Source organism: Etheostoma cragini, chromosome 7 (genome assembly GCF_013103735.1).
Source record: "Etheostoma cragini isolate CJK2018 chromosome 7, CSU_Ecrag_1.0, whole genome shotgun sequence".
Taxonomy (NCBI): domain Eukaryota; kingdom Metazoa; phylum Chordata; class Actinopteri; order Perciformes; family Percidae; genus Etheostoma; species Etheostoma cragini.
In genome coordinates this window covers 15,247,726-15,267,990 of record NC_048413.1, presented here as the reverse complement: position 1 = coordinate 15,267,990, position 20,265 = coordinate 15,247,726, and the positions used below count along the sequence as shown (strand labels likewise).

The following is a 20,265-nucleotide window of genomic DNA, read 5'->3' as shown; positions in this document are numbered from 1 at the left end:
GAATATGGATGTGGGAGGTGCCTGTCCATGCTTTGCTTTAAAGGCAGGTAGTAGAAGATTTACTTTTGTATTTTGTATGAGCTGGAGGGGAAATAAAGCCAACTGAGTGACACATAAATTCCCAGTATTCAAGATGCAAAGAGGTACAAGCATGTAAAACAAAATGTCTGTAGATCTCTATCATCGTGCATGCAGGATCCCAGTCTTTTTATGACATTTATCTTGTCACAACAGCAAACAGCCAGACAAACCCCAGGATTGCGCAGCTATTTATTACCCTGAAATCATGTATCTTGTCGACCCAGCCCCCAGACTCAGATAAGAGGTGGCAGTAATTCCTGACACTTGATTCACCATTGTTATGTAACATTCCTCCCAGTCATGTCTTTGATTGTGCTATAATGAACTAAAGGCCAGTCAATGTTTTAGTGGTAGAATTAATTAAAAGAGCTTATGGAAGTTGAGCCCAGTGGAGCGTAGAGATTACAAACACAAAACCTCCTATGGTCATTATTTCACCTTTTCTCTTAGCTCCAGGAATGGTGCATGAGGGGAAGGGAGAGGAAGTACTGGATGGTCACAGACTATGTGCTCTATGCTGATGTACAGTATGCATTGTTATGCTTGGTACTGCCTGGCTGATTATAAGAGCAAAAATACTAAGAGTAGCTGGACCTACAGTGCTAATTCCGACTGTTAACAAGGAAGAAGAAGAGGACAGAGGGAATAGATAGAGGACAGAAAAGAGGAGTGAGGGGTGTACAATAAAGGAATGGTCAGAATCCACAGAGTGAGGTGAAGAGACAGTGAGGGAGGGAACAGAGAAGGAGGGATGGAGGCAGGCAGGCAAAGAAGAAGGGTGATGTCACCTCTATCAGGCAGCCAATGAGAGTCAGGGAGGGAGAGAGAGCAGCTGAATGAGGGTGTGTTTTTCTATCACTGCAGCATCAGCAGAGAGGAGAGTGGCACAATCAATTTCATAGAGAAGAGGAAGAAAAGGCACAAGTAAGGAAAGGAAAAGAGGGGAAAAACAGAAGCAAGGAGTTGCCAGAGGAAAGGAACATCTCCGAGAAGGTAAGAGGATCTTTTTGTGATGAGACAAACAGTTTGTCATTAAACACGAGGAGAGCGGGAGCTGCTGAGCAGATTCATTAGGCTGTTCGGTGGTAGTGGCTTGATATGAAGTCGCACCTTTTCCTCATCTACCATTGACTGTAAAAGATCTGAAATAAATAAATCACTTTAAAAAGCTCTTTTTTTTTAAAATGTCTCCTCTTCTGAGAATTTGTCCTATTCCCATCAGTTGTATTGATGTTTAGGAAAACTATGTAATTACAGCAGCTATTTCAACACACTTAGTTTGAAAAATAATAATTAGATGCATTTCAAAACACATCTTTGCATCAATGGTTGTGGGGGTTGTAATAAATCATACTACTCTGTAACACTGCGTTACTTTGAACCGTAAAAGGACATTTTGAGGATGGAAGCCAGGTGTCACGGATAACCTGTTGGTGCGGAATATTTTTAGGGAACATTTTTTCTTTTGATTTTGTGTGTTATCTCGGCGCTTGAACATTCAGTGCATTGCATGCAACAGGGTCTCCTCTTACATTAATATTGAATATGCAGCAGTGCTGGGTGCCATTGTATCCGCCTGACTGAACACTTAATTGGCCAGATTACAGATCGTTTTACAATGTGTTGTTATTTTCTATTTAATGTTTGTACTTGTATTTATAGAAAACAATGTAATTTGGATTACTTTACTTTAATTACTACAGTGCATTGGACTGCACTCTGAATCTGTTTCATTATGTATATAAATATTGCAAAAATATACAGACAGTCCTTCTTTAGAATTTCCTACCAAATGTGAAAATATAAAATACAAATACACTTTCAATCTGCTCCATTGCAATTCATATTGCATCGGGCAGTTTTCTACAAACTGTTGGTAATTTCTCAGGCAAATGATTTGCTTTGCCTCTCCTTCCGCCTTGCTACTTCAATATGAATATTCGTTTTCTCACCACATTCCCCTCCCCCAGCTAATAGCTGTGTGGCTTAATGTTAAGTACTGCCCATGATTGCAATGTGCTTCTATGATTTTCACTGATGTGGATGAAACTCTGCTCATGTTGAACGGCACAGCGGAGTAGACTACAGCAATTTAATAGTCTACCAGTCTTATCTCCTTTGGCTGCAGTAAGGCTGTTTTGCCAGAGCTGACAAACCTGAAACAGACCTTGGAGGGAAAAAAAAACAACAAGGAATTAAAAAAAAAAAAAAACTGGAAGAGGAAAAGAAAGAATGAGATTCAGATATCAACAGGAGACAGAGAGTGAGAGAGATATTTAAATAGAAGGAGATGTCGGGGGAAGTGAAGATAAGGGTGGGGCAGCGCTCGCAGCAGACTATGTGGAGGTGTGCAAATGAAAAAGGAGAAACTCACCTGGCTGTATGCCATACAGTTGCCTGCTGTTACCCTCTGCGGCCTGCTACACATCTGTTCTACCCAGTGGCACACAATAGACAATGTTACACAGTTGTGTTAATGATGTAGAAAACTCCTGCCAGAAGCAAATGCTGAAGGTTTTTGCATGCATGTCTGGTGTTTTGCGGGCACAGATATCTTTGTGCATCTGCTCATAACATACACTCCTATCCTAAGAATATGACCAGATTCTCAAAGATATGACCAGATGCACTAATATATCTAAGTATGCCTGCTTATATTATGTGAGTGCAAGTGTGTGCTAGTGAACCTGCTTCCTCCCTCCCTCCCTCCCTCCCTCCCTCAGTAGCCTGCAGCTTGTCCCGGATGAACCCAGTTAAGGGACTGGATAGGAGGGAAGGCTCTGCGCCTGACAATGACTTGTTACCATCTGTACAACATCCATAAACATACTGCAGTGCACACGTTCACACAATAGATCAAGATACAGCTGCTGCTGAAAAGGGTGTGTTGGATTGAATGAGAATGTGTATGTATCTGTGTGTCTGCGTGTGTGTGCTTGTGCATCCTCGCCGTGGCAACGATGCCCCAGAGACCTACTGCTGGTCACATTATCATACTATTTAATGCAGTTGGGTTTGTGTGGCCGTGGTTGCTGGATCTCTAGAGAGTGTTGGAAGCTGCTAGTATAGCAAGGATGTTGTTGTCACAGTAGCTGGCTAGACTTGGATTGTATGATTACCCTCACTACAGTATGGTGCAGAATGTAATCTCCCCTCGGACATGGGCTGGTTAATTGAGCTGTTCCATCAAATAGATGGATGGAAAAAGGGATTTATGTGAGGAGAGAAGGACAGGGATCTGCAAGGAAAAGAGAGAGAAATGGCAGGGAAGGATGGTGTAAGCAACGTATAAAAGATAAAGGAGAAGTGGACCTCCTTTTGAAATGCACGTTCACTGCTATAGGTATTGAAGAGAAGTGAGAAATACAGAAGGAAAGGTAAAGTAGGAGGTGAAGATCACAGGGTAGGATGGGATGTAGCAAAAGAAAGAACCATAGACATGAAATGCAAGAAGATTAGGAGGAGAATTCTGATCATGGTTGGCGAAGATTATGAGAGAAAAGCCCGGCAATGTATGTTCAGATATTTTGTTCTATTAATTTTCATGAGATGATAATGTCAGAGGCTGGCCTGTTTCCAAATGCCTTTAGTCCTGCAGTTGAAGTGGAGAGCTGGTGTTGTGTAGGAGGAGATCTGCTCTCAATCTGCCAGGTAGGAGCAACTCTGGGGAAGAGCCGTGCTGCGCTGGCCCTTTGCTCCTTAGCCACCTGTTATTGCCTCAGGGCCCCTTTGCCTGTCATCCTGCTCACCAAACACAGATTTATCAATACACACACATAAACTTATCAGTACAGGCACACTTTCTGCAACACACTCAGAAACAAACGCTCTGCAAATACACGCTGCAGAGATCCTGTTGCAGTGCGCCAAATGAAAGATTCTCTAATGTTGCCTCCCTGGCCTGATTACTTAAATGCCTGCTACTGATCAAAGAGCACACCCGCCACTTTCTGGGGATTTATCCATTAAAGCAGCAACGGGGTGAAATAAGGGTTAAGAGAGAAACTATCTCTTAGACAGAAGTGTCAACAATAACCGTTTCATCTCTGGTTTCTTTTTATCGTCCGTTGAGAATAGTTGTTGTAAAGTTACAAACTCACAAACACAGATTCAAAGGCTTCTGAGTGAACTCCCCAGAGTTGTCTTCTAGACTATGTGCACCTTTTTTGATGCCGTGCATGCGGGCGCTCATGCGCAGTTGGATGTGCACCTTCAAGATGGAGAGGCAGTCCCCTGCCCCACCCTTTCTGGTTGCAGCTTTGAGGCTGTTTGATTTAGACTGTGCAAACGGGAGTGAGCCCACTGGGTGTCAAATGGAGGATCGTGTAGACATGCTGTCAGGGTTCGGTAGAGAATACATTGTGGTGATTTAAGGAGCCAAGGGTCACAATGGATTGACAGGCCAGTCACTGTTGTGAGATGCATTAAATGGTGAAACCCAAATGCTGAGAGGAGGCAGGCAAAACGACGAGCTTGAGAGTGTAATAAAAGAAAAAGAAAAGTACAAACATACAACGGAAGTACTGAATTGGACAGGCAAAAAACTAAATCCAGGGATAAAAAAAACCGAGCAAACCAGAAATAGGGACCAAAAGCTAATTAAGGAACCAGACACAAATTAACACGGGGAGACATGACACTACAATGATCGGACACAGGACAAAGGAAGCGCAAAGAATAAATACAGAGGGTAATGAGGTAACAAGAGGCAGATGACAAGAGGGCTGGGAAGCAGGTGGAAAACATCAGGTAATCATAGGGCCGTGAAACACAGGAAGTAAAACTAAAGACAAGACGAGACAGAGACCAGATTTCAAAATAAAACAGGTAACAGAACATGTCCAAGACAAGACCAAAAATACCATGCAATAAACGCAAGACATGACAGAACCAGGCTCAGAAATAAACACAGAAAAACTCGCTATTTCAAGAAAATAATACAAAAACACCAAACCACAACAGTCCTGGGTGTATGATTATAGAGAATTGAGGTGAAAGGAAGGAGACCAGGAAAAATGGGAGGATAACATTTGCACAGGTAAAATGAGGCAGGTAGGGAGCAAAACCTAAAGATGGAAAGGATTGATTTAAAAGGCAGCAGGATGGTACAGACATGGTGAAAAGCCTGTTATGGAAGATGAGACAAAGTGGAAGAAGGCTGTCATGGCAATTTCTCTGAACCACCTTGTTCCAGTCATCATTTAGGAGTCCTGCTCTCTCTTTTTAGACAGCTGGAGCCAACCTTTCGACCCAGGTAATCCATTTTTCCTTTTACTACCTCTGTATCGCTATTCTTTCCCCTACTCTTCCCGCCATGCACTTCTTTAGTTTCACTTGTTGTGTCAGTATTCACGCAGCGGTGGACAGAAAAGCCCACATCGGGGTCTTGATCAAAATAATGATTGAGGCTCCTGATAGCCTTCCCAGAAAGAGGCTCTCAGACAAAGACTCATAAATCCAACCCTATTATACAATTGAACCTGTGATGGAGACTAGGGCACAAATAGAGGCGTCATTTATGGAAATGAATTTAATTTGGCAGAGTGAATTACTTTATTACAGCTTTCAGAAGTGATTGTAAGAGAGAGAAGAAATTGTAGAATTCCCCTGGGTGACAAATATCATATTGGCGGTTAAAATTACAAAACTGGAACCCCACAGTAGATATTACTTGAAACCAGGAGAGAAATGAATTAATGCCAAACCAATAATGAAATTGGAGGTGGCAGATATTGTAGAAAATATCTCAAAATGAGGGCATAAAAAAGTCCCTGCATTCTTTATCACTTTATTTAATTATTATTTTGCAAATATATGTCTAATTCTGTGAATTTTAATTTGTTTAGACCACGCTATTTAAAATAAAGAACCAGACGGGAAAGCAGCTGCAATAAATCTTCACATTAGACCGAATATGAATTAGGGGAGATATGAAGCTCGACGTCTGACCTTCTCTTTGCCATCTTGGTGCTGTCCTCCTCCTTTTTCTGTCTCTGACAAAATGATGTCTTTGTCTCAGTAAAACAGAGAATTCCCCTTAGTGTCATTCCATCTGGACAACAGTCAGCTCTATCAGTAAGGCTTTGGTGTCCACATCAGTGACTATACTTGCACTAAATTGACCCTCTGTCCAGTGTGTTCTTCCCCAACTGCGTCCATGAAGTGTTCCGTTGATTGTCAAAGACGTTTCTCTGTGCATTTGTGTGCGTGCATGAATCACCATTAACAGTGGCCAGAAAGAGATGACCTCATGAATTAATTACCTTTACATCAAATACCAATGTTGGGTTATTGCCTTTCATCTGTGAAAGATAAAGTCAAATGTCTGATGGACACATTGCTGAGATACCTTCTAAGTTTAATGGCTTCTGGGTAAAATAGCATTTGGCATCACAGACTATTAATAATGATTTTTCCAGTGCCTCTTATTCTTTCCATTATAAAGCTTTTCATCATTTCATTTTTTCTAGAAGCTTTAACTTAATGCTTATCTGCAGGGCTGCAAATGCTAGAGAGAGAATACACAAAATGATATGATGATGTATAACTGTAAAGTTATAGTATTTGTTAATGTTACATGAGGATTTAGCTTAACCTGAGCTAGCCAGTTATGAACCAAATGTGCCTGAGGCAGTTAGCTTAGCGCTAAATAAAAATGCTTTTTGATGAGTTGTTTGGGCCAATCGTAGCGCATGAATGCTATGCAGGGCATGTCTTGCGTACAAAAGCAGTGGGATTCATAACAATGCGGTAGGACTACAGATGTAGTTAAAAGTAGCTTAATTACGCTAATAGCCATTATGCTGCCTTCAGGTGCTTTTGTAAATTCCAATATATCACACAAGCTAATAAGAGTACTTCTATATATGTCATTGTCTGGCTTTGATTATATTGCTCAGGCTGTTTATTAAGGGGACATGACAGCATTGGTTTACTAATTTATTGATTTGTTGCTGAGAGGCCAACTGCATTTTTAATGAAACTTGTGGTGTGATGTATCTCAGAGCTGTAGGATACCTCAGCACTGTCGCTTTGCTCTAAGTTACATCATACTGCCCTACTAGCTCCTTTTTCTTTTAATACTGTTTGAATTTTCCCCTCAAAAATGTTTCTTAATGTGCTAGGCATGATTTTTATTCCAGCCCAAGTATTACCTTTGCCAATACTTAAGCTTAGCAAAATGGTTTATTCTAACACTCAATGGGCCGTCAAAGGAATAGCAGTGTTTAGCCACCATTGAGACTTGAGTGCATCTTTTGCACAGGTAGTATTTGAAAGTCCTTACTGAATGTCTTGTGTGGAGGCTGCAAGTCACAGTTTCACCAAAGTTGAGGAAGTTCTCTTAATAACAATAATAATAATGATGTATAGGCTACTTTATTAAAACCACAAGGGAAAATTACAAATTACAAATTACAAATTACTTGAAGGCATTTATACTTTGGGATTTTGGGAGGCATTATCACAGTCAAGTAGTTAACATGTTTGCTTCCTAAAAGCCTCGACTAGTTTGCAACATTGAGGCTTATGCCGGAGCATGTCCAACCATTTGAAGCATCACAGAAGCACACCCAAGAGTTTACTGATCAAGAGGATGTTCAGTTTGGGAACTTTGTGCTTCCGTTGAATATTAATAAAGTCATTAAATTGCACTGATAACATGAAAAGCAATGTTTTGTATGGTACAGCCAAGAGAGGCAGAGTCAGAAGAGAAAACTTACAACAGCTCTGTTTTTTGAGGCATTAGAGTTAGTGTGCTGAGTTGAGTGTGACTGCTTGACATTAATTGAGTGGCATACATAATTGTCTCAATGTGAAATACAGTGTGGTTTAATAGTGTTCTACATGCATCTGAAGGCTAATTTATTTGGAGTGTTTATGTTTAAGTATATTGATTTTGTTTCAGTTGTCTCTTCCCTGGTCTACACCTACACTTCATTTGAATGAACCATAACCGAAATAGATAGGGACGGAAACATGAGCATCCATTCAACACAAACAGACAGACATGGTGGCCTCAAATACTGCAGGTGATGTGAAGTAAACAGGCTGGCTCCATATTTGTCTCCTCTGCATGTCTCAGGGATGTTGTGACTGTCGTTTCTCGCAGGCCCTTTATCTGCTGTGTCAGCCATGATATATTCATTAGGGTTGGATTACAGAGAGTGGGAGGGGGATCAGGTTTTGAGTGGGTTATAATCCCCATACACTGGCCTAATTTAATCTCACCTACTGTGCCATCCTATTACACACTACACCCACCACATGTGTTCAGGCGCTGGCTGCAGCAAAGCAGATGAGGGGCATGCAAGGTTAAAGCGGGGTAATGTCAGACAAGATGCATGGAGACAAAGAGGAAGGTTTGTGAAAAAAAAGAACTACAGGGAAGGAAAATTGATTATGAGCAGCAGGAGAGAGATCCAAGTACAGGGAAGGAAATGTCAGATACAAAAGTGGAGACAGATAGGGTAGAGTAGTGTACTATTTAACTTTGTTTTCATGAGTAACATGTTGCTTCTTATCCCCCCCTCCCATTAGTGGGAAGCTTCATCTTTGAGAAAGCATACATGAACCTTTCTTGCTTGTCTATCAAGACTTATTATACATGTATAGAATATAATTGCAAGAAACTGTGCATCTCTAAAATTTCATAAGATATTTTTTCTTTTGGCATTGTAGCCTGTATTGAGAATGGCGGTGATGATTGGAATAATGTAATAATCATAAGTATTGGCATAGCATGTGGTGTATTTTACTTCACCTGTTTGTATTGTATTACTCATTCTGTGCCCTTTATCACACTTTAAAATACATACTATATTTATCAATCCTTCTATTTAGTATATTTTGGAATGATTCCCCATCTTATTATATTTATTTGGCAAAGTTGCAAATTGTTTGCATGTCAGGGAGACTTTACACAGTGAAGTAAGGGTTTAAATGACCTATTCTCCTGTTTTCTTTCCCATTTTAGACCTACATCCCTCTCATCATCCCTCCTTATCTGTGCATAGCCGGATTGAATCAGGCCATGCTAACCTGCTACACACCACACACTATCTACTTGAAGAGGAATCTGTAAATCTATCTTTGTTAGCCTCTTCTAAATGCAGACTTATAAATCAGGTTGGTGTTCGAGTTGTTTAAGTTTGCTCCCTGAATTGATCAGGGGTAATTGGGCCTGGCGCAACAGAAAGCCTCACACAGTGCCCGAGCTGCAATAATGAGACTCCATATTTAGCTATTTGGTCTATTTACTATCAGCCATCAATTCTCGGTTGCAGAGCGGGAAGAATTGAGCAATTATGTTATGTAAACTTGCAGGGCGCAGTTTTATGTAGCAATTTTTATAAATCAATTGTTAATCTGTGCTGAAAAGAGGACTGACTTATGTATCCTGAAGCAATAGGGAGACACGGGCTAAGGCTTCTAGTTAATGTGAGGAAAAGATAAAAGACGCAATCCCCGAGAGAAAACACAGGAGCAACAAGAGGAATGAATAGATTTATTCAAGGGTGCTGATGTCACAATGGGGGAAGGAGGGAGATGAAGAGAGAGCAGACCAAGAGCAGAAAACGACCCACATGAAGATAAAAACAGAAACAGGAGAGAATAGACATTGTTAACGAGCTTAATGAGGTAATTATACACATAAGCAAAGACTTCATCCTCCAGGCCTTACACAGTCGGGTGGAGCAGGGGGAGCAGGAGAGAAGGGGGAGTAATGGGAGAGAAAGAAAGGACGTGTATTATCAGTAACTTTTTAATAATGTTGATTGCACCATTATTAAAGCGAGATCCTGCTTAGGGCTACGAGCAGGAAGTATGAGAGTATGGAGGTTAAAATGGGAGGACAATGTGGGGAAGATTAAGAGGGGAAGATACTGGGAGCAGAGAGACGGGAGGGTAAGGGACAGAGATCCTGTAGCGATTAAAATGTCAGCATGTGCCGAGGAAGATAGAAACACTCACACGCAGGCACGCACATCTTCTCAGGCTGTGTGCAGAGTGCCTCTGTGACACGTTTTAAATAAGGAACACAACCCCAAACACAAATATTAGAACTGCCTGCAGACTGAACTGACAGGATAAAATCAGCATGTGTTCAGTTGGGACAATTTTATTCTCAAAGGGTGCCACATATCAAACATCTTTATGCATCCTTACTGTATTTCTATCCCTCTTCTGTTTCTCCTCCATCCAGTAGTCCAGTCAGTCTGGGTTTTGTTTATGACTGTGTAGTGAACAATGCTTTGAACGCCCCGTGTTCGGAGGGGGGCAAACAATCCAAAGTAAATGTTAGTGACAGGGCTGTTACAAGCTGTGCGAGCGTCATACACACTGTTCCCTGTGTTCTAGGCCCCTCGGCCTGTCTGCAGGGCCCGTCTGCCTCCAGAAGTGACAGAAAATGTAGTTTCTCTTTTCAGTTTTAATAAACAAAAAAGACTGAGGTGTTTGAGAAATGTTGTCATGCAAAAGCTGTGTTGGCATGGCTAGTGCTCGCTGGCAGGATCTGCTGGCGTGCTGTGTTGGTGTCCTATATAGGAATCAGCATGATCAGCATGTTTTAAGGAATGCTATCATAGGATGCAGATGATTTAGATATCTGCCACTATAGCAGGGGATTTAATGTACCAGAATATTGCCACTGGTCTATTTTATACATGAGAAGGTATGTTGCTCATATATTTGACTGTGGAAGTAATACACAAGAGTATCACCAGCTGGCCGTGAGCATCTTTGTTTTGTGTGTGTCTACAGTATAGTGTATTGTCAGACCTTGTTGGCCTAACTCTATGAAAAGCTGATCAACTGGTTGTTTAGCCGCAGGGAAAGGTCACCACAGCTTCCTCTGCATCCCTGTGGCCACTCTTTCTGTTTCTGCCTGTTTTCCTCTCTCTCGTTGGAATTGGGGCCGAATTCTTTCTGTCATCTCTAATAACCGAAGCAAAACAGGAGGTAAAGAGAGACAATACAGTGCGGTGGAGTTGTGGCCACAGCTGGGGCTTCAGTGTCCGGGGCAAAACCCCAGGAGGAAGATGAGGGAGAAAAAAAAGAGGATGCAGGAGGACGCAATTGAGGCAAGAGAGCCGCAGTGAAGCTTTGCAAAACAATATTAATAGAGATGAGATGAAACCGCTTCCTCGCTATTTTATTTTTGCTTATTCACTCCGTTTGCCTCCTCGAAAAGATAACATAAAGCCAAATATACTTGTCACTCCCTTTAACCATCTGACAAGAGATGACGCACACACACACGTACATACACACACTGATGCAAACACAGGCAGGATGGAACAGGTTGTCTGTTTACTCTCTTTAATATTGGGCCTTGCTGAAAATTGCTGCACGCTCCGGAAAATGTCATGTCCTTGATCTCTTTGCACCACTACGCACTGGTACGTTGAGGGACTGGAGCTGTGTAGAGATGTAGGGAGAGGGATTTGCAGAGACAGGGGTCTGCTGCAGAGACGGGTCTGTGCGCCTCAGATAACACTGCAGCCTTTGAAGGAGCTTGGCCCTCCTCTGTTGAAAATCACAAGCTCAAATAGATCTCCGCCACGGACTCCATTGGTAATGATTGGATTTAGTTACAGAGCAGAAATGGTTTGCTGATGATAATGATAACAGATGCGACGGGAGTTAGTTAGCCACTTAGGTTTGAGGGATTGTATCGATGCTGTGCCAGTCTGCAAATTTCCCCTCAGACTGGATGGTCTGTCTCAGGTTTGATAAAAGTTGATGGCAGAGGTTGATAGAATGCTACCTGTAATTGCATTGTGTGTGATGTTGGCTGAGAGGATGTAATGAAGATGCCGTGCAGCACACATGGAAACAGTGTTCTATAAGCATCTTTCTATACGGAGGAGAAGAAGACTGGGAGGGAGGGGTTGGGGTAAAGGAGTTCAGGGAGAGGAAAAGGAGAGTTTTGTACTGATATAGGCTAAGGAGAGAGAGGCAATCAGCAGGGAGCAGAGACTATAGAACAGAAGTGAAAGAGATAGAAGAGCGCAAATAACAGACTTCAGACTTTCAGCAAAGACGACAGTCAGGAAGGAAGAATTCTTTCAAGTGTGGGGAGCATGTAGACATAACAGGGGAACTGGAGAAAGCCAGAAATGGGGAAAGAGCAAGAGATGGAGACATGGGAGACATAAGATGAAGGTAGGGAGTATAAAGTACACATACATGAGAGAGAGCGAGAGAGAGTGAGAGAGAGAGAGAGAGGGGGGGGGGTGGGGGATGGGGGATGGGGGGAAGAGGTGAGAAGGATGATCATGTAGAAGGGGGAGGGGAGTGAAATATTTTCTTCGTGCGATTGAGCTGGAGTCAGGAGGTTGTCATGGTGATAGTGGAGAGAGAAAGAGAGGCAGGGGTATTGACACCTAGCCCTAGCACATTCTCACACACACACGCACACACACACGCAGGCGTGGCTCAGTGGTAGAGCCGTTGCCTGCCAATCGGAAGGTTGGTGGTTCGATCCCCGCCCCTGCAGCCATTGTCGAAGTGTCCTTGGGCAAGACACTGAACCCCGAGTTGCCCCCGGTGCTGCGCATCGGAGTGTGAATGTGTGTGAGTGTTTATCTGATGAGCAGGTGGCACCTTGTACGGCAGCCCCGGCCACAGTGTATGAATGTGTGTGAATGGTGAATGCTTCCTGTAGATGTAAAAGCGCTTTGAGCAGTTGTTAAGGCTGGAAAAGTGCTATATAAATACAGCACATTTACATTTACACACACATATAAATACAACAAACAAAATGAGTCATGCATAACAATACTGACCTGTCACATCCTAAGTAAACATACACTCACACTTTTTCACAAAAACCCATCAGCACACACACAAGGTGGTGTGTACAAATAACCATGTCAGACGCTCAGTGACCAAATCACCAAACAAACTCTGTTTCCCATGTCTCTCTGCTGTCTTTTTCCCCATACTCTCCCTTATTTGAATGGCAGGCAAATATCCTTAAACTGACTTTGTCTTGCCAGACCTAAACCAACCGTCAGTCTATGTGTGTGTGTGTGTGTGTGTGTGTGTGTGGAAGTGCGTGCGTGCGTGCGTGCGTGTGTGCGTGTCCTCACATATCTGAGCTTCACAGTTTTCCTGTGTGTGTTGATGACAGAGAGATGAGAGAGCCAGAAACAAGCTGATGTAGAGACAAGAAGCAGCGGGGCATAGTTTTCTGAGCCAGTGCACACACTTATATAATAATGATTTGTAGTTGTATAATGATGTTTTTCAAACACAAAACTTGCACCACACAAAACTGCAGTAAAAAAGAACATCTGCATAGACTGGATAAACCCCGCCCACTCTGCTGGCGATTTGATTTTGCCCTGCAATGCTCAATCTCAAATCTATTGAGCTTGACTTGGTCTGGTGATGGCCAGGCTAGCATCTGCAGTTACTGCTGAAAGAAATGTAAAATGTATCGCTTCCTTGCATCAGAGGATTTTTAGACTGTTAAGAACAGCAGATCTTAGGGTTTTAACTGAATATAGGTACAATATTTAGGATATCTTGAATCATGTGATCCTTTCTGACATCAGAGGTTCTGCAAGTCTTGCTGAAAATGCTTTTTTAACACAGATAAATCTGAATGATTCACTTAGGGTTATTGCAGTGTGGCAATATACTAAATTATAAAAGGAATACAGCAAACTGCAAACACAGCAGGAAGAAAGAATATTTCCAACTCAAACAACAAATCAATAAAATTGCTCACTCAGAATGTTAGCACTTCTGTAAAATGTTGTTTTAGTTGCAGCCTAACAGAGTGCTGAATGATGGAGATAGGTTAGATAAATTGCCGTACAGTTTGTGAGACTGTGATCATTTTTTAAATGTAAGTCTTGACTTGGGGGACTAGACTGTTTAAGAGAGCTACAATATGTTATTTCCTCTTCACTACTTTCTTGTTCCTTCTCACCCACACACACCATCACCCTCTTCTTTTTCCTCTCTGATTCCACTCGATAGACATTTACTAGCTGTTTAGGGGCGTTAACATCTCCTGCCTCATCCCCAGAAGACCTTGCAACTTTTAACAAAGTTAATGGGATTTCTGAGTGAGCCGTTGTTTGAGCTGGTTAATCATTTTGAAGATGCAAATCACCTGGTCCTGTTTTTGCTAAAACTGAATCTCCATCTCCACTGCAGTCAGTTAAGTTCTGACATCTGATTGGTTATGCTAATGCAGTTTGCGTTTGTTGTAAAGAATTTGCAATTGTTTATATTTCTCTTTTTTTCCATTGTTTTGATTAATATAATGACTGTGGCAGAGCTGGTGTGAGGTTGTACTGCCTATGCATGGGTGTGAGCATGTCTGTTGTACTGTCGTTTAATTCACAGACTTTGTGACTTCTTCACTGTGCCACAAGTCCAGCATTAGGCTCCAAAAAAATCCAGCCACTTTCCCAAAGTTGTTGAGCCACTGGGGCCCTTCCATGCAAATGCGTTAGCAAAGCAATATGTGCGGCCTTGCCCTGCCAGCAGCTCATTTCCCTGATGTGGTGGAAAAGACAGGTTTATACCAACCAAGGGAACTCTTGACAAATGTTTCCAGAAATGTCTATATCTTAGCAATGTGCTGTCTGCAGAGACGCTCAGGGCTAAAAAATTACCAATTTGAAATATTCTGAAAACAACATGAACTGTGATTTAGAATCTGAGAAACCAAATTTTCTTCCAATTAAAGACATGTCACTATTTTGCATTAGTCAAATTACATTTTTGTTTTGTTTCTTTAGAAAGAGTCATTTTTCTCAGGTTAGACACCTCAAATGTCTAACCTGTTGTGATGGAGGTCGCAGGTCACGTACACACTCCGCCTTTCTCCCCAGGCTGTGGCGTGCCAATAGTCCCTGCGGATGTGGCCACGTGTCCTAGCGTGTCACACGAGTCGCTGGCAGCTGAGTCCTCCAGCACTATACGGGCCACTTATCGCCTAACCCGAGGGACCACTCCCTCCTCCTCTCTGTCTGTCTGCTGAATGACAGACTGCACAGCCCCTCCTCAGACATCACTACCTGCAGTAGCCAACACAAACCCGCCCAACCTGCACACTTGATGCAACACAGACACAGTGGCACACATATCTCATTAGTTAATCCTAGCACCACAGTGTTCTCTATAAGGCCCATACAGCTTTCTCTTCTGCTGATTTATGTTGTATTTACGCATGGGTGACTTGAATAACAATGTGACCTGTATGAAAAAATTAAGTCATGTAAATTCTTATGTGTTGTTTACATGCCATGTTATTGTTATTCAAGCAAGTGTTTCAGTAGCCGATTTCCCTCTGGTGCTGTTGCATACTGTCTGTGTTGTTTTAGCTGGTTTGTCATCTCCAACAGTGTTAAGCTGCTGCATCTGGTTTCAGGACTAACACTGATATACAACACTGATGTCAGCTTCTTTTTACTGGCCTGTCTGGCTCCAGTTTGATCCCCTAAGGCTTTACCAGCACACTCACACATAAAATCTCCCTTTCACCTGTCTTATCTCCCTCTAATTTTACTCTCTTTAAGGGATGAAAGGCTGGATGCAACAATCTCAATTGAGCATTACTTCAAACAAACAGCATATGTTGTTGCAAAGTAGAGACAAACAAGACAAGAAAGTGTCAGTGATGGTCAAAATGAACGTCAAATAAGAAAAAGCTCAAGTGAGGCTGTTAACTCCAGGAACAGGAGAAAAGAGGAGAGGCTGACTCTAAAAGATAAAGAGAGAGAAAAGGCATGGGCTGTAGGACGGAGCAGGAGACATAAAATGAGACAGGGAGGGGAAGAGGGGAAGGTCACTCCTAATAGCTCTTCCATGTAATTTCATAATGTCATAATTGCACCTATTTACTCAAGCCATTGGCTATGTACTGCATGGACAATAAACCATACTGCCACAAGAAAGGATCTTTATGTGCTGTATGTGTTTGTCATTGCATGTTCCTGCACACAAAATGCATACCAATGTGCCTGTGAGGATGTGTGGTGTGCATGGGGATGCTTGTAAATGCATCTCTTCCTATATCTTCTGCATGACACGAAGGGTGTGTCCGTAATCACTGCGCTTTGTGCTGCGTGCACAGAATGGGAGTGATGCTGCTTCTAATGAAGCAAATGATGCCCACAGGCCTCCGTGCAGCAGTGGCAGAAGACTTGCTATGCTTGTGTGTGCATACGTTGTGTGTGAACGTTTGTAGGTCTACATACAGAATACATATGTTTCTCAAATAGTCTACAGAAACGATCTGATTTGTTGTATGTTTCCAATGGGGCCGACCAATGAATCTGTTTTCTTTTCATATTTATTGAGATCACAGATTAATTGAAAGAAAATAAATAAAGAGATTAAATATTGTAGCACTGCCCACATGTTGTGTACGTTTGCAGTCATGACTTTATCAACCCAAACCTACCATTATGATCTATTCTGTTTTATTTTTTAATATTGATACCATGCATCTTCATTTCCCGTGACTAACCGAATGACAGACAAGCCAAAAGCATATTACCTTATCAGTTGTGGATCTAAGTGAGCAGCAGCTAACATGCTAGAAGAAGAGAGAGCATGAGGCGGCACTCCATCTGCAAGACCGGCTCCATTAGCCGACGAGAAATTAGCTGACCTGCTGACATACAGGCTGATCTCTACTGATACACACTGCAGGGCATATGCGCTCATGTGCACACAAATACACACATGCAGGGAATCTGATACACTATCACATAGTGGTAATGTTTTTGATCGTTACAGGGCTGGCCAGTGATCCCATAACCAAGTCTCTTTCATTTCACATCTGTCATTCACAATTTTGTTTTTCTTAATCTCTTTGTTTTTTACTTCCCATGAATTTTTCAGACTTTTTGTTGTTGACTTTGTTGCCCATCCTACCTTTGATCTCCCGCCGGTGTTGCAATCCTTTTCTTTCTCTTTCCCTTCATCCACCTCTCCTCTCTTTTTCCACCCCTCACGGATGTCTTAATGAGTCCACTCCCATCCCCTTCAATTATTCACCACTTTTTTTATTCTACCATTCCCATTGTGTCTTAAGGGGAAAAACATCAATAAATAAATCACGCCAGAGGTAGCTTCTTATGTAGTGTTGTCGAGGAAGAAGGGACAACTGTGTGTGTGTGTGTGTGTGTGTGTTTAGTGAAATACAAAGGAGAGAGAGGGAGAGTAGAGATTTGTAGAGGACTTTGGGAGTCTTGTACTTTTGTTTTGTACTTTAACTTTCAGTTAGATGAGTCTAAATTATTTACCCTTTATAAATCATTGAGTAACTAGTTCAGGTGTTATGTGTGCCCATATGTCTGTTTAAGTATGTGTACTTGGTATAAATATGAAGACATCCAGTATTTGTACTGTGTGTATGTGTGTGCGTGCGTGTGTGTGTGTTTGTGTGTTTGAGGGAGGCCCTGTTAGTGTGGGGCAACAAATGAGTGAGTGTGTCTACGTGCGTGTGCATATGTAAGTGATACTGCAAACCCGTTAGTGTCCATGTGTGTGAATAACTGAATTTGTATGTACAAGGGGGATGCTGTATGGATACCCTGTTGTCATGGCAACCACTAGAGAGAGAGAGAGAGAGAGAGAGTGTGGGCGGTTGCCCTCATGGCTCCTCTGACAACCTTTATTTTCTCCAGCTTTGTGTCACTCCAATATTAACCCCTAACCCTTGGCGGACTGGAGGGGGGTTGGGGGTTAAGGTGGGGTCTTTGAAAGAGGTGCAAGTGTTTGGAAAATGAGAAAAATACAGCGTGAATTCCCCACATTTAACACTATTGGGAGTAGCTAAGCATTGAACGCCCAAGCTTATGCTAATAGCGGTATTGATAAATGTGCTGTCTGTATACCAGGATTCCAGATAAGCTGTACCTCTGTAGCTTTTTTCGCTGGTAAATTTCCATTTGGAGTTGACCATGGATCATCAGTCTTGAAACATGTTTCTCTACCTTTTAAACAAAGAGTACCGGCATGAGTGAGATATTGGTTTCCCAAAGCGCTTTTTCCATCAAAGTTGCAAATATTGAATTAATCAGCAGCTTTGCCTATTGTTCACGCCGGAGTGCTCCCGCAGCAGTTTATCAAATTGATGGAGAGAAAAGGCGTTGCAAATAGAAGAGAAGAAGGGGAGAGAGGAATAGGGAATAGGAAATGTGCTGTGAAAAGTGATTGGGGGAAATTGAAGAAAGCTTTTAGTGTCAGCTACCAGGGGGGCTGAGAGAGAAGTAGAAGAAGAAGACAGGTGACATGAAAATGGGCACTCATCGTTCTTGGACAGTTCCTATTATAGGGCTCGGCTTCTAGGTAGAAAATGAAAGAAGGGCTTAAAAGAAATGCAATCTTTACTGCGGTGAATGATGAAAGACATGTCTGTATTACGAAGTGAATTGTGAATCCGAGCAGAAACAGGTAGCTGGTATTATTTTACATGATTTGTGGTATTTTTCTGCTGTAGTGACAAAGTGGTTCTGAGACTTGTCTCACTGCAACAGGCTCATGCATTAAGTATGACCCTGCCAGAGAGAGGAAGAGGGGAGGAAGTGAAGGAGAGAATCCGACAGCCTCACCAAAGACACCAGGTATAGATGGACAGCATCAGTCTAGGACCAAACCAAATGTATAGGGGTGTGAATGAATTATGAATTTGGGTGAATTTAGGGCAAATTGTGCCGACAGGAAGGGGGTTTCCATGAATAATTCACTCTGTAAGGGGCCTGATCATCTACCCCCACCCACATCACCTTGTCCCATTCTGCCCTCTACACTTTTACTATCCACTCAACCTTGTAATCTCTTACTGCCTCTCTCCTGTAATGCCTACCAGTGCCTACCATTTCTCTTAGTGAGTGTTCTCTTTGTTTTTGTCTAAATCACTCCCTCTTCCCCTTGTCCCTCCGTCCATCTCTTTTCAGCCTGATTTTTCTTCAGACAGACTAACCCTGAGGGAAGAGTAGGGGGTAAAGGGGGGCATGTATTCATTTATTTTTCTCCCCCCTCCTTCCGTCCCGCATCCTCTCCCCCTACACATCTTCACAGCTGGAGGTGGTTAATATTTAAAAGCAAGGCATGACAGGACACAAGACCTGCACACATGTTTGAACATGCAGACACACACGCACACACCCACACACACACACACACACACACAGACACACACACACACACACACACACACACACACACACAGTAGTACGTAGAGGGAAGCTTCCAGAATCGATATTTGCATGAGAAAAAAATATACTAGGCTACACTGAGCAGCTCCTCACAGGCATGCGTGAGGATATGAAGAAAACTGTAGAGTCTTTCATTTATACAGTATGTGGGTGGTTCGCATGATGGGGATTAGAAAATGTGTGAAACTCAGAACATGATGTGACCCCCCCGCACCCTGATAAGAGAGCCTATTCAGCATTCAAAGTCCTTGGCAACACCCAACATGTCTACTCAATGATAATTACCACATTTTGCAGAAGGGTGGGGTTTTCTAGTCAATGTAGTTAATGTACAAGCAGGTTACACACCAAATTGGCATGCCACAATTCATTTCTTCTAATGATAGCAACACTAACAGCATGAGACAAAATGTTTGGGTTATTTGTGTTTTTTAAAGATGGAATTCATGAATAAATAGGATTTCTTGTCAAAAAAAAAACGACCACACCCTCAAATCTCAACAGAGCGCTGCTTACAATCTCCCTTCAATTGAACGAATTCTGATGGCTCCCGTTGACATCTTAGTGGTGATAATAGTTTTTAAAAGCACTCAGAAACACATGCCGGGTCATCTCAGCCCAGCTGCAAAAAGCCATCCCAGGCGTGACCTTTGACCCTGTCCAATGAAGCAGGTAACAGGGCTGGGATTGGATCGTTGACAGCTGCACAGCGGACACCCTGAAGACGTGAAATCAGGCATCTGCTTCGATGTCAGAGACTCTCACCCTTGTGATAATAGAGCTCCACGAGGCTCCATGCCGTGCACACAGCTTGGAAGTATGTCTGTGTGTTTGTGTGTGCGCTAGCGTGTGAGGCCACATCAATCTGTGCTTTCAGCATGTTTGGGTGGCTGGCTTCATTATGTGGCAACCTCCCATGCCACTTCTCTTCTCTTTCAGTCTGTCTTTGCCTCTCTCTCTGCCTCTCTCTCACAACCCATTATAGTGTTCC

General features: G+C 42.5%; 1 protein-coding gene across 4 annotated transcripts in view; it reads left to right on the top strand.

Moving 5' to 3' along the window:
- The first annotated feature begins 812 nt into the window (after nucleotides 1–812).
- The window catches only part of l1cama (L1 cell adhesion molecule, paralog a), a 39,311-nt gene continuing 19,858 nt past the window's right edge, over nucleotides 813–20,265 (top strand). For all 4 annotated transcript variants that reach the window (XM_034876987.1, XM_034876989.1, XM_034876990.1 and 1 more), the window contains exon 1: nucleotides 813–1,074. The gene's annotated coding sequence lies outside the window, so the exon portion shown is untranslated. The remainder of the gene's footprint in view (nucleotides 1,075–20,265) is intronic.